Source organism: Podarcis filfolensis, assembly GCF_964270895.1.
Source record: "Podarcis filfolensis genome assembly, chromosome: 8".
Classification (NCBI taxonomy): domain Eukaryota; kingdom Metazoa; phylum Chordata; class Lepidosauria; order Squamata; family Lacertidae; genus Podarcis; species Podarcis filfolensis.
Window position 1 is genome coordinate 61,681,441 of NC_139611.1, and position 12,540 is coordinate 61,693,980.

General features: G+C 43.2%; 1 long non-coding RNA gene across 2 annotated transcripts; it reads right to left on the reverse strand.

Annotated features, from left to right (window-relative positions):
* Positions 1–432: 432 nt before the first annotated feature.
* On the reverse strand, positions 433–12,462 carry LOC310767980. Of its 2 annotated transcripts, XR_014551134.1 has the most exons (3): positions 12,202–12,462; positions 3,635–3,746; positions 433–1,067 (listed from the first exon to the last, which is right to left on the reverse strand). It is a non-coding gene; the product is annotated as an uncharacterized lncRNA (long non-coding RNA). The 2 variants fall into 2 exon arrangements; XR_014551135.1 differs by lacking the exon at positions 12,202–12,462 and having other exon boundaries at positions 3,635–4,897.
* Between the last annotated feature and the right edge of the window lie 78 nt (positions 12,463–12,540).

Genomic DNA, 12,540 nt, shown 5'->3' on the forward strand with positions numbered 1-12,540 from the left:
GCTCCTCTCTAGTTACGTACCCCGGAGAAATCTTTTAAATAGTGAAGCCTCGTCTGCTATTTAATCTGAGGGATTCATTTGTGCTTCTGAATGTTAGGGACAGAGTTTTTGTTGCCAGATTCTTTCTAGCTCCTTACTTTGGAGAATGAAAAAGAGGGGTGGACTTTTCTCTAAGCCAACACGTCTCTTCCTTTGCAGATAATATAAGGCAGGAAAAACTAGGAAACGTTTCGTCAAGAAGCAAAAATAATGCTTCATTTCTTTTCAGTTCCCAGATACTTAACAATGGTGTATAACATTGCTGTGGTGTTTTTGGTGATGTGGAAAAAAAATAGATATATATCTGTCAAAGATGCTAGAAAGCTTTTGAAAAACAGTTATATGTCATTTCTGTTTTAAAAGCTCATTTTCAAGTCAAAACAACAGAAAAAAGCTATTTAAACGATTTTATTTACTCATTTATTTCAACAGTTTATATACGGCTTAATTACAAAAATCTCTAATAGGTGGAAAAAGACCCTTTTCTTGTAGGCCACAAAAACATACTAACTTGCTTCTTGACACGCTGTTCAAAAGTTATCTGTTTCAATGCCCTTATGAGAAAAGTCAGTGTGGTGCAGTGGTTAGAGTATTGGACTAGGACCTGGGAGGACGAGGTTCAAGTCCCAACTCAGCCATGAAATTCACTGGATGACCTTGGGCCAGTCATTGTGTCTCAGCATAAACCTACCTCACAGGGTTGTTGTGAGGCTAAACTGGGGAGCAGGGGAACAATGGAGCTCCTTGGAGGAAAGGTGGGATGTGAATGTAATAAAATAAATGAATAAATGCCCCTAAGAAACCAGCCCTAAACTGCAAAATTAAACGGTTGCAACCAGATCCAGGAGTTTTAACTTTGCGAAGAATAAGGGAAAAGAGGAGGGGTGCCCGGTTCAAAGTAAACAGGAGCTGCAGAGTTTCCATATCCTCGTAGAGAATAATGTCTCATCTCCAGGTGCTATAAGATCATCTTCCTTCAGGCTAGGATCCCACTGGCTGAAAATGGCCAAACTTGTGAAAATGGTAAGCTTTAAAGAAAGGAGACAGAAAACAGAGGCTTTGTAAGTTTTCTCACAAAACGTTCCGTAAAGTAGCACTTTAAACAAGATTCTCTAGAGGCTGGCTAATTCCCCAGTGAGTTCCCAGAGTTACTTCCTTGTCCGGAAGTCTGTTCCTTACATTCCTTACAATTAGGGATGCAGGAGAAATTCAATTCGGTTTGCATTTAAAAGTGAAGCTACTCAATTCAAACTTTCCCAAACAACAATTGAAACATAGCCCTCCTTCAAAACTCAACACTTCTTTTAATTTTACAATGCAGTTCTCCGGTGTTTACAAAAATGTGTCTGTGTTGTATGCATAACAATGAATATATTGCTGAAAATAATGTACAAAAATGTGTTATAGTAAGGGAAATTGCTTGCAAATTAGGTACATTCATTACAACTACATACAAAAATAATTTTTTTAGGGAAATTCACACTAAGACGCTGATTAATTTTCATGAGTGTTTTTTATAATTGCAAATTGCTGCAGAAATGTGGATAACTGAATTTTAAGGTTGACAAAGAGAGAAACAGAGAGGTCCATCCATCCCTCCCTGCTCACAATTTAGGAATCAGATCTTTAATGTGGATGCATCTTTCTTTCAAGAATGGGCAACTGCAAGGCCGCTTCTGCTCTACCATTTTAGAGACTTGGGCCAGGCAGCCCTTCAAACAGGAGACTCCTGCAGATAGTGAGCCATCCTCTGCCAACCTTCGGCCAACGTGAGTTTTCAATAGGGATGGGTGAATCTGTACCAATTGCAGCTTCTCAGCTTCCCAATCTTAAATTCAGTTCTCTACATTTCCACATCAGTCTGCAAGTTGTCATAATGGAAATCCACCAGCATTTTAGTACAACCTTCTCTTAGTATTATTTTGTTTACGTAGTCCATAAAATTTATACACAGCTTGATTGTAAAATAAAAAACCCCTCAAAGCAACTTACAAAAAACTATGTACATGTTTATATGCAATTTTGCCTAATATGCACATTTTTCCAAACCAATCTCCCCTAATGTTAGAGATATGATGAAAATGACCAAGACTTATATGGCTCTTCTTTGTTGTTTTCACTAATGTTTGTTTTTTTTATGCACAATTTACCATAAAATATACATATTTGTACACAGTTTTTGGTTGGAGAACTGCACCGAAAATTTAAGAGATGTGCAAATTTCACAACATGGCTGTGTCACGGTTCACGTATTGTTTTGGAGAGAGCAAATTATGTAGATCTGTCTTTAAATGAGCAGTGAATTTAATTTCTACCTCATCCCTACAGAGACACACAAGGTAGAAGTAACTCCCATGGCATTAAATGGGGCATATTCACTAGAGTTTAGGATTCCAACCTTAAATATGTTATTAGTGCTGATTGCAAAAATGCTCTGTGCCCCTGCAAAATGGAGTCTACAGGAAACAACATTCACCACCATTCTAATCATTGGATGGTTGTGGTGGAATATATTGATGGAAGAACAGCTATTATTTGACTTCATATTTTGGATACTTTGAAATGAGTCTGGATTTCTACCCACCCTCCCTTGCCCATTAAGCTCACCCATTTTATTTGCTAATACAAAAAAGGAAAACAAAATGGGGAAACCCACAATGAAACTCAATGCATCAAAAGGTTTGGAAATCCAACACAATTTTCCAAAATTGCAGCAAGTTGATTAGCTGAAATAGTTAATGTGAAATTATATCAGCCTCTGCTCCCAGCCCCCTACCCGGACTGCCATCTCAGGGAGGGGTAAAAAAACCCCTAGAATAATAATTAAAAGATGCCTAGAAACGCTCTTCGAAGAGCATAAATTCTGAAGATGAAAGTAAATGATTAAAATAATTAAATACTTCAAGTTGACAAGCAGAAGCAGAATCTTGCCAACGGACATTTGTCGGTAATTAGTTAATTAATCCTAACACAAATTATAAGCCATAACAAACCAGTCAGGCTGAACGCAGCCGGCTGTTCAGAATTAAACTTAGGGGGTGGAGGAGTGGGAGTAAAGGAAGTGTGGAAGAGAGGGAAAAAGAAAGGAGGGGAAAGTTTTCAACTTTCCTCTGAATGGAAATGGAAATTGTAAAAGGAAAGAAAGAAAGAAAGAAAGAAAGAAAGAAAGAAAGGGAAAGTTTAAAGCAGGAGATGGAGAAAAGATCCATGATCAGCTGAAGGATTCCCAGTTAAAACTCCCCTTTGTTTCCAAGGTTACTAGTCCCTAGAGTTTTGTTTCCTTGGGTCTAAACATGTGTGATGGAAGCTCAATGGCCTGTTTAAGTGAGAAGTAACCTGTTTTGCATGGGAGCAATAGCTAAAACTGAGGACATGCATCTCTCCCCACCCCACAGAAAGGACACAGCAGGGAGACACCCCTGTCTGAGACCCGGGAGAGCTGCTGGCAGACAACACTAGGCAACACTGGACTTGAACCTAAGAGGAACCCTACTCAATCAGACCAAGGTTATCTTGTCCAGCATCAATGTCCAGCATCTAGTTCAGCTTCAAAGCATCGTGGCCATGCTTCTGAACGCCAGTTGCTGGGAATCACACCTGACGGGGAGCATTGATACACTCAGCTCCTTCTTGTGGGCTTCTCATGTGGTAGACCACTGCGAAAACATGATGGCCTGATCCAGGAGACTCTTTGAACAAGCAATTTCCTAAAATACATAATATGAGATGCACACATTAAAAAGCTGCTTATTGATTTCAGGAACCACCATGCAAAATTTGGTAAAAATCTGGCAAGCCCTGCCATTCTTTTGAATGCTTCAGATGACTCATAAGCCTTTGCTGAGGCAACATCTACACAAACACATCTAGCAGGGCTCACTGGGAGCTTGCCTTGCCATGAAGTGGAGGAAGTTCTGGTACTCATCACCACTTTGCCGGGGCGGAGGAAGGGGTGGGTGGTGGGTGTGGGCTGCTCCCGGTGTCACCGAGGGGGGTGACAAAATGGTGGGTGGCACTCACTGGGAGAGACGTGGTGGCTTGGGCGCGCACAGGCTTCATGCTGCCCAAATGGTCGGCCTACTGCCTCCCCCCCAGCTGTAGGGCGGCTGAGTGGAAGGAGGCAGGCAGACTCTGAAGGCCTTGTGGTGTGCCACACCACTATGGGCAGCTCGCTGCGCCCCTGGGTGCACTGCCCCAGGCACCCGAGTGGCCTCCTCCACCGCTGCACTTTGCCAGTAGTTCCCAAGCTGAAACAGAAAAGCATGGTGAGGAGGAGGTGTAAGATGCCTTGCTGTGGTGTTATATGAAGGAAAACCACCTGCTACATTGATTGTATTGCATGTGTGTCTGTGAAGGCAGCTCAGATCTCCAGATATGAGTCCTCCTGCCATCTTGCCAGAATACCGCGAGTTCAAAAAGGGACAGTGTAGTTCCTTAGCCCATTGTTGGATGGAGAGTGTGGACTTCTCTTTCCAGTGCTGCAGTAATTTGCCATTTCCCCACCATAGTAAAGCCACAGTTTGTGGCCAGGTGGGCGATTCCAAAATTTTAAATTATATATTTTTAAAGGGGAAAGGGGGAAAGGCCAATGACTCACTATATCAAGGGAGAATGAGGGATATCTGGAAATGGCTTGGGAGACAGCATTCACGAAAAGCACATGACTCTTTTGTCAACATCTTGAGATTGGTTCTCACGTTTTTGCATTGTGCAAAAAATGTATTTACAGTGGTACCTCTGGTTGTGGATGGGATCCGTTTCGGAGCTCCGGTCGGATCCCGAGGTTTCTGCAACCGGAGAGACCGCTTCTGCGCATGCACGCGCAGCAAAAACCCAGAAATATACTTCCGGCTTTGCTGCTTACGTATCCCGAAGTTTACGTAAGTGGAGGCTATGTAAGCGGAGGTACGACTGTATTAGACAAAATTGTATATGAATATGTATATTAGGAGAAAGACACTAAAATGCTGGATTAATTTTCATGAGTATTTTTAAGTGTCCATAAAAATACATATATCTGTGAAAATAACATACAAACGTGCATTATTTTAGAGGGAATCACTTTGCAAAAATATGTATATGAGACAAAACTGCATTCCCACCACAAACAGTATATATTAAAAGGAATTCACACGAAAATGTGGATGAATTTCTGAGAGCACTTAAAAACAAAAACAAATCTGCAAGCTGATATGAAAATGTAGAGAACTGAACTTAAGGTTGGGAAAATCAGAAACTGAAACGGACAGATTTGCCCATCCCGAGTTGGAGGGGAAGGGATTGGATGGATGGATGAGTGGGGGTGAGGTACACGGATGGACAGAGAAGCATCAAGTAAGAAGAAAGGGCATTATATAGTTGGGAAACAGCCCCCCAAAATAAATCAGGGAATTGAATCCTATAGATAGAATGATTTGCTAAATACGAAATAAATCCCTTGCTTCTTAAAAAAATAAATAAATCTAAGGCTGTCTGTAGTGAAGAAGTTTTGGCCCTGCATGTGTAAGTGCATGCATGATTGTGCCTGTGCGTGCGCGTGTGTTTTTAAGTGTTTTGCATGATGTGAGCTCTGACCTTCAGAGAGGAACAGAAGGAATATTTTCTCGCCTGGGGCTAGCGTTGTCAGTGAAATGTCTGTCTTCCTTAATAATTTCAATCTGGGCGACAGGGGACAGGGCATTTTTGCTCTGAACGAACGTACTGTAAAAACTGTCAGATAGGATTTGTTTCAAGACGTGGCGTTTCCATCCACTCGGGGTCATCATTGCAGGCATCCCATGACCTGTGGAGCACAGTGTTTCTTTTTTCCGCATGGACTGACGTCTGCTGCCACCAGTTCTAAAAATATCCCATTAACTCCTTTTCCTCCCCAGTTTATCTCCTTCCCCTGTCTAAGGCAGGGGTGGGGGACCTGATGTTTAACTCCAACTCCCATTAGGTCCAGCCAGCATGGTCAATGGTCAGGGAAGGTGGGAGCTGAGGGCCACAGGTTCCCCATTTCTGGTCTAGGGATAAGACACTGGAAGTTGGGAGCAAAGCCAGACCCCAATGTTTTTTCTTTTCCTGTTAGGGCTGCTTCTACACAGAGCATAGCTGAACTATGGCGCTCACTCCTACAGAAGACAGTGACAGCTGTCAAACTGGATGACTCTTAAGATTCATGGAGAATAAGGCTAGCAGTAGCTACTAGGCATGATGGCTATGCTTGGCCTCCATTATCAAAGGCAGTAATGCTTCTGAATGCCACTTGCTGGAAACCGCAGGAAGGGACAGTGCTCTTCTGTTATTGTCCTGCCTTCAGATTTCCCACTGGTATCTGGTTGGCCACTGTCAGAACAGGATGTTGGACTAGATGGGTCAATGGCCTGATCTGGCAAGCTGTGATATGTTCTTATGCTTCATTCAGTCACTTTCATGGGGCATCTACACACATTCATCTTCACCCAAGTGTTGTCATCCTATGTTTTCTCTGGGGCTCTTCTATCTTTTCTCAGACCACAGAAAATCCACCTCCTTTTCTTTCTTTCTTTTTAAAATAAATATACAGAAGCAGCACAGTCTTTGGAGATGCAGAAAATATTTACACTACTCTTCCACCTTTTCCAAAGGGCCTGAGGCTCATCCAGATGATCTCCTTATTGGGGATTCATCCTGATTTCTGTTCACACAAAAAACGTACGGAGATTTATTGAGCATACATTCTGATTCGTTTGCATTCACCTTTCCAGTGCATTCTTCTGTCACTTTCTTTCCGAAAAAGTTGGGGAGGGCACGCTTATTGCACAAGAGCACCAAAATCCACTTTAACTGCACAACCTAAATTTGCTGGTATATGATTGATTCATTCCTGCAAAGTAGTGGCAGCCTAGAAGCCATCATGGATTTGACATGTACAGTGAAGTCCTGGGCAGAATACTCTGTCTGTCACTCAGCCTACTTTCCCTATTATCATTCTGATCGTGCTACTTTGTTGGTATTTCCTTTTCAGTGTCATGATCTTTTAATTAGGGCAAATACACTTTGGGGGCAGTATTTTTTAAATAAATAGGAAAATGTTCATACAGTAACTGTTCCAGTGAAAAAAGTGTTAGATTGCTAATTTAATAAAGGACTGAAAGCCCCATCCAATTGCACTCTGCCCAGAAGCTATGTTAACAAAATGTTTATCTCCCCACACCCCAGTTTGCTCCAACACTCCTACTGTTTAAAGCAGTTTTTAGTAATAAGGCAATAGAGCCTTGGTGCAAATTAAACCACAGATTATCAACAAGAAAAAAGGCCAAAGAACATGTGGCCATCCAGATATTGCTGGATCACAACCCCTATCATCCCTGACCACTGGGCTACTGTTGATGGGAGCTGGAGTCCCAACAATATCTGGAGAGTCACAGGCTCCCCATCTCTGCAGTAGACACACCTCCCTACCAGTATTATGTAGACTACACCTACTTCCTCCCAAGGTCAGCAAAGGGCTTTTAAACCTTTCTCTCCCAGTTTGAACAGCAGAAGAGGCTTTGCCTGAGCCATTTCTATTATCAGGCACAAAAGCAGGGGCAGAGGAACTTGGCTCATGAGCTAATTTTGGCCTACTAGAAGTAAAATTTGCCCCATTAGGTCATTTCCCCAAAACCACGCTTGCCTGCCTGTCACCTTGCATCACTCTGTGGCTCTAGAGCTACTATCTCCTGAACACAAGCCAAGACTTGGAGGAACTGTAGTGCGCAGCAGACGTATCCTAAGCAGAAGGGAATCTGTGGCTCACCGGATGTTGCTGGGACTTTAACTCCCATCCGGCACAGCCAGAATGGCCACTTGTCAGGGTTGACGGAGATTGTAGTCTAGCACTAGGTTCTTTTGTTGCTGCATGCACCCTGGAACTGCATTGGCCTTTTTAGCTACACTGCTGAACACACATGGCAATCTTACCACCACTAGCATGCTGTTTCGGGACTTCCAACCCCGCTGGGCCAATTTCAGGAGCTGTAGGGGGTGCATCGTGGTAGAAGAGAGAAGAAGCCCTATTGTGCTATGGGTAGCTCTTCCATTGGCTTCTGGTAGTGGGAATCAGCTGAATCCTGCCCATGGTCTAGTAAAGCCTCAATGTTTTTCCACATGTAGATCAGGACTCTGAAAAGTCTTAACTTCATCTATTCAGAGTTATTTCAGAGCTAATTATATATTAGCTTAAGTAATTTCTTTGGTCTCTCTGAACTGAACTTACTGTGCCCAGACTGTCCCGAGCATCTTTGAATTCAGGCAAAGTGCTTGTCTTCTTCCAACATGTCCTTGTCCATATTGACAGCTGACAGGGACTCTCCGCCAAGCAAGGGGGCACCAAGCTGATGTGGTCCTGGCTGACCTTGCAGTGATTCTCACCTGCGCTATCAATCAGCTGGAAATGGACACAAGTGCTAATCACCTCCATTGACACTACTGGACAAGTGGGCTGCAATCCATTTTCACCTGTGCACATCAATCGATTCCCCCATCTCAGGTGGAGAGTAAACACCATTTCTGATGATTGGTGAGAGGCAAAAGGCAACCATTCCCAGGAAAGAAGCTGGCTCCATTAACCCATTGGGTGCCACTGTGGAGGGTGTTACGACGTAAAAGCCATGGATGTGTCTGTCCCCACACTACCTTCCAAAGGAAGGAACTAAAATACCATCTAGTCTAATCCCTGCTTTTCTAGAGGCTCACTGCAACATTGTTGGGTAAATTCTGCCTAACATACACATTTTTGAAAGCATTTTTTTCCTTATCATTATGTGTGTTATTTTCAGTAATATATGTATTTATGCACACTTTACGCTAGAATAGAAATTTTGGTACACATTACTTGGCTGGAGAACAGCATTGCAAAATATGGAGAAGTGTGGCGCTGGGTCTGAGCTTTGCACAAAGCTGACAAAATACAGCTACCCATTTCCATTCCAGGCATTCGTGCATGCCGGTGGAGCACAAAGCCCATTCTGCCCCATTCCATGCTCTTCCAGGTCCAAAACAACCCGTGCGTTGGCGGTTGCACATCAATTGAATGGTCGCAAAGCAGTTGCTGCCTGTAGTTCAAATTACCAGGTGTACTAATATCATATTCTATGGCACCAGGTCAAATTGGTGCCTCAGAATTTTCCAGTCCTGTTTGGTAATACATAATTAGCTTTGGACTGAGCTTATTGACGTACAGGGCTTAGTACGTATAAATCTTTATTTTTCTTCCTTCCTTTTGAAAATTCAGTCTATATGTTTTCCCTACCTTCTTTCCGATTCGCCTCTCTTTTGAAAATTCAATCTGTCAAGACAATTCAATAACAACCTTAGCATTTAATTGTACCCTAGGGCACAATAAAAATCGGCAAGGATGATAGCTGCTGGTTAGTGTGCCCCCCTGGTTTTGGTTAACTTCTTTTGGAAATAAAATAATACAAACCCCTAAGTTAGGCAGCCTGGCTTTGTGTGTAGCGAGCACTATGCTTCACAATCTACAGGGAAAACCTATTTTAAAAATCCAAATTGGATCCACACACTTAAAAAACTGGCATGGGGCTCTGCCATTGTTCAGTAAAGGAAAACATCCTGTTTTGATTTACACATGCGGTGCTCAATTTAACAAGTGTAGCTGTGGGCGATTGGAAAACAGTCAAAATGGTGAATACGCGCCTTACTCTCATTTATACAGTTTCTTAAAGACAATTTGTTGCTGTTGTGGGCCCCCCATCTCCCACCCCCATCACTCATTCTCCTGGCATGTTTTTAAAGCTACAGGCCTGCCTCTTGCCTGGTGTATTTTGCAGGCCTAGACACAACATATGTAATCCAAGTGCAATCCACTAACAGGTAGCACAAGGCAGATAGGTTATATCAGAGGTCACCAGTCTTTTTAGATCTGTGGGCGCATTCAGATTTTTGAATGACTGTTGCGCGTGTGCCATCCCCTCTGGTCACCTCCCTCTCCCGGGTGAGCTACCCTTCTCTGAGACAGGAAGAAAGAGTGTGTGTACCCACTCACATACATTTTACTTTTTCTAAGGGACCTGGGTAAAAGTTGTATCCCATAGAATTAATTCAACTCTTGAGAAGCTCATTAAGCTGAAATAGGAAGTGGGGAAAAGCGCCATTCTTCCAACTTCCTCCTTCAACTCTAAACCAACTTCATGACAGCTGGAGCAGTACACAGCGACTTTGTGGACACCAGGGAAAGACCTCAAGAGGGTCCCCATGGGTGCCATGCTTGTCACCCCTGGATTATTATAATCCTGGAGGGGGGGCGGAAGCAGGTGAGATGAAAACACAATATAAGAGTAGTGGGTGCTAGGGAAGAGATGAAGAGGGAACAAGAAATTAAGGGGGCTATCAGGGTTGGTAAGAGGACAGCATTTTCAGATTCTCTTTATTATATATTTTTATTTATTACATTTATATTCCACTCTTCCTCCAAGAAGCTCAGATCTCCTCCACTACTTTATTATTTATTTATATATTGCCTATACAGTGGTACCTCGGGTTATATACGCTTCAGGTTACAGACTCCACTAACCCAGAAATAGTACCTCAGGTTGAGAACTTTGCTTCAGGATGAGAACAGAAATCGTGCTCCGGCAGCGTGGCAGCAGCGGGAGGCCCCATTAGCTAAAGTGGTGCTTCAGGTTAAGAACAGTTTCAGGTTAAGAATGGACCTCCGGAGCGAATTAAGTACTTAACCCGAGATGCCACTGTATGCCAAAATGGCTTCTAAGTGGTTTGCAACTATAAAATCAATGGTAAAATCCAGATTAAATTAAAATAAACAACACCAATTCCACTAGGGCAATTCAAAGTTGTTAATATGCAATAAAACAAGCCATGACAACTAAACCAAAACAAAAATAAAAAATAATAAAATTACCAGTAGCACCTTATAGACCAACTAAATTTGTTCTGGTATAAGCTTTCGTGTGCATGCACACTTCTTCTTAAGTGTGCATGCACAGGAAAGCTTACACCAGAACAAACTTAGTTGGTCTATAAGGTGCTACTGAACAATTTTATTATTATTTTTATTTTTATTTTGACTGTGTCAGACCAGCACAGCTACCTACCTGAATCTGATAACTAAACCAGTTCAACAACTGCTAAACCATAAGATCAGAAGTTCAGTTCAGCAGAATATCTTATTCTCACAACAGCCCTGTGGGGTAGGTTTGGCTGAGAGATAGTAGCTGGCTTGTCATGCTACCAAAAGGGCAGAATTTCACTCACCATGGTGAGTAGTTAGTGCAATTGCAGACTCCTGCCTACAGATCCGCTTAGGCTACAGGTAGAAACCACTCTCACTTCTGAGAATCCTGAAACTCTCCAGGATAGAGATGGAGAAAGCAGACGACTTAAGTAAACACACAGGGAAGTGGGAGCCACTGGTCCCTCTTCTGATATCCTTGAGTGGGTTTTTGTGTGTGTTTGCCAAAGGTGAGTCAATCACAGTTCATAAGAGAGGTGTCCAAGAGACAGCAGGTAAACCAGGAAGCTTTAAAGGAGGCAGAAGTACTAGAACATAGGTGGGCAAACTAAGGCCCGGGGGCCGGATCCGGCCCAATCACCTTCTAAATCTGGCCCACGGAGGGTCCGGGAATCAGCGTGTTTTTACATGAGTAGAATGTGTCCTTTTATTTAAAATGCATCTCTGGGCTATTTGTGGGGCATAGGAATTTGTTCATTCCCCCCCCCCAAATATAGTCTGGCCCCCCACAAGGTCTGAGGGACAGTGGACCAGCCCCCTGCTGAAAAAGTCTGCTGACCCCTGTACTAGAATATGGAAGTGGAATGCCCAAAATACGTACGGAGACGCTTGAAGATGCAAAAAGGGATCAAAGATGGGCATTGGTCTTTCTTTGCCACCTCTGGAACTAACTAGGTACCTGTTGGAATGGTAGCCAGTTTAAGAACCACAGGAAAGGCTTTGCTAGTGATATTCTATTTACATTATTTATAATCCACACCTTCAGCATACATTTATGTTCCCAGTGTTTCTTTGTAAGAAACAAAAATGAAAAGGTGCAATTTAAGAGTATTAGTAACAAAATAATTGAGTATTTGGACCTAGTAGTCCGTGTTTCCCACAGAGCAAGATACCTCTAGGAAGCCCACAAAGCAGAGAAACGGGGTAACGCCTCTTCACCCACCTACCCGGTTTGTCCTCGGTATACTGTTCCTGCACGTGGAGGCTCTATTCAGCCCTTAAGACTAAAGAGATGCTTATAAGTGATCTCCCTCCCTGGTGGCTTTCTCTGACATCTGCAAAAACCAGCGCGTTTTAATGATCTGGACCGTTTTGAAAGCGCTTTGCAGGACAGGTGCTCGCTGAGCCGCCGCCCCCTAGAACGCGAAAGCGGACAGGCGGAACAAGGGAAAGGCGGGCGGGAAACATCACGTGGGCTCGAAGGGGACTCCGTGGGCGGGGCTCATCTGCGCACGTCAGAGAGCGGGAGAAAGGCTGAGCGAGCAGGGACCATAGAGTCTTGAATG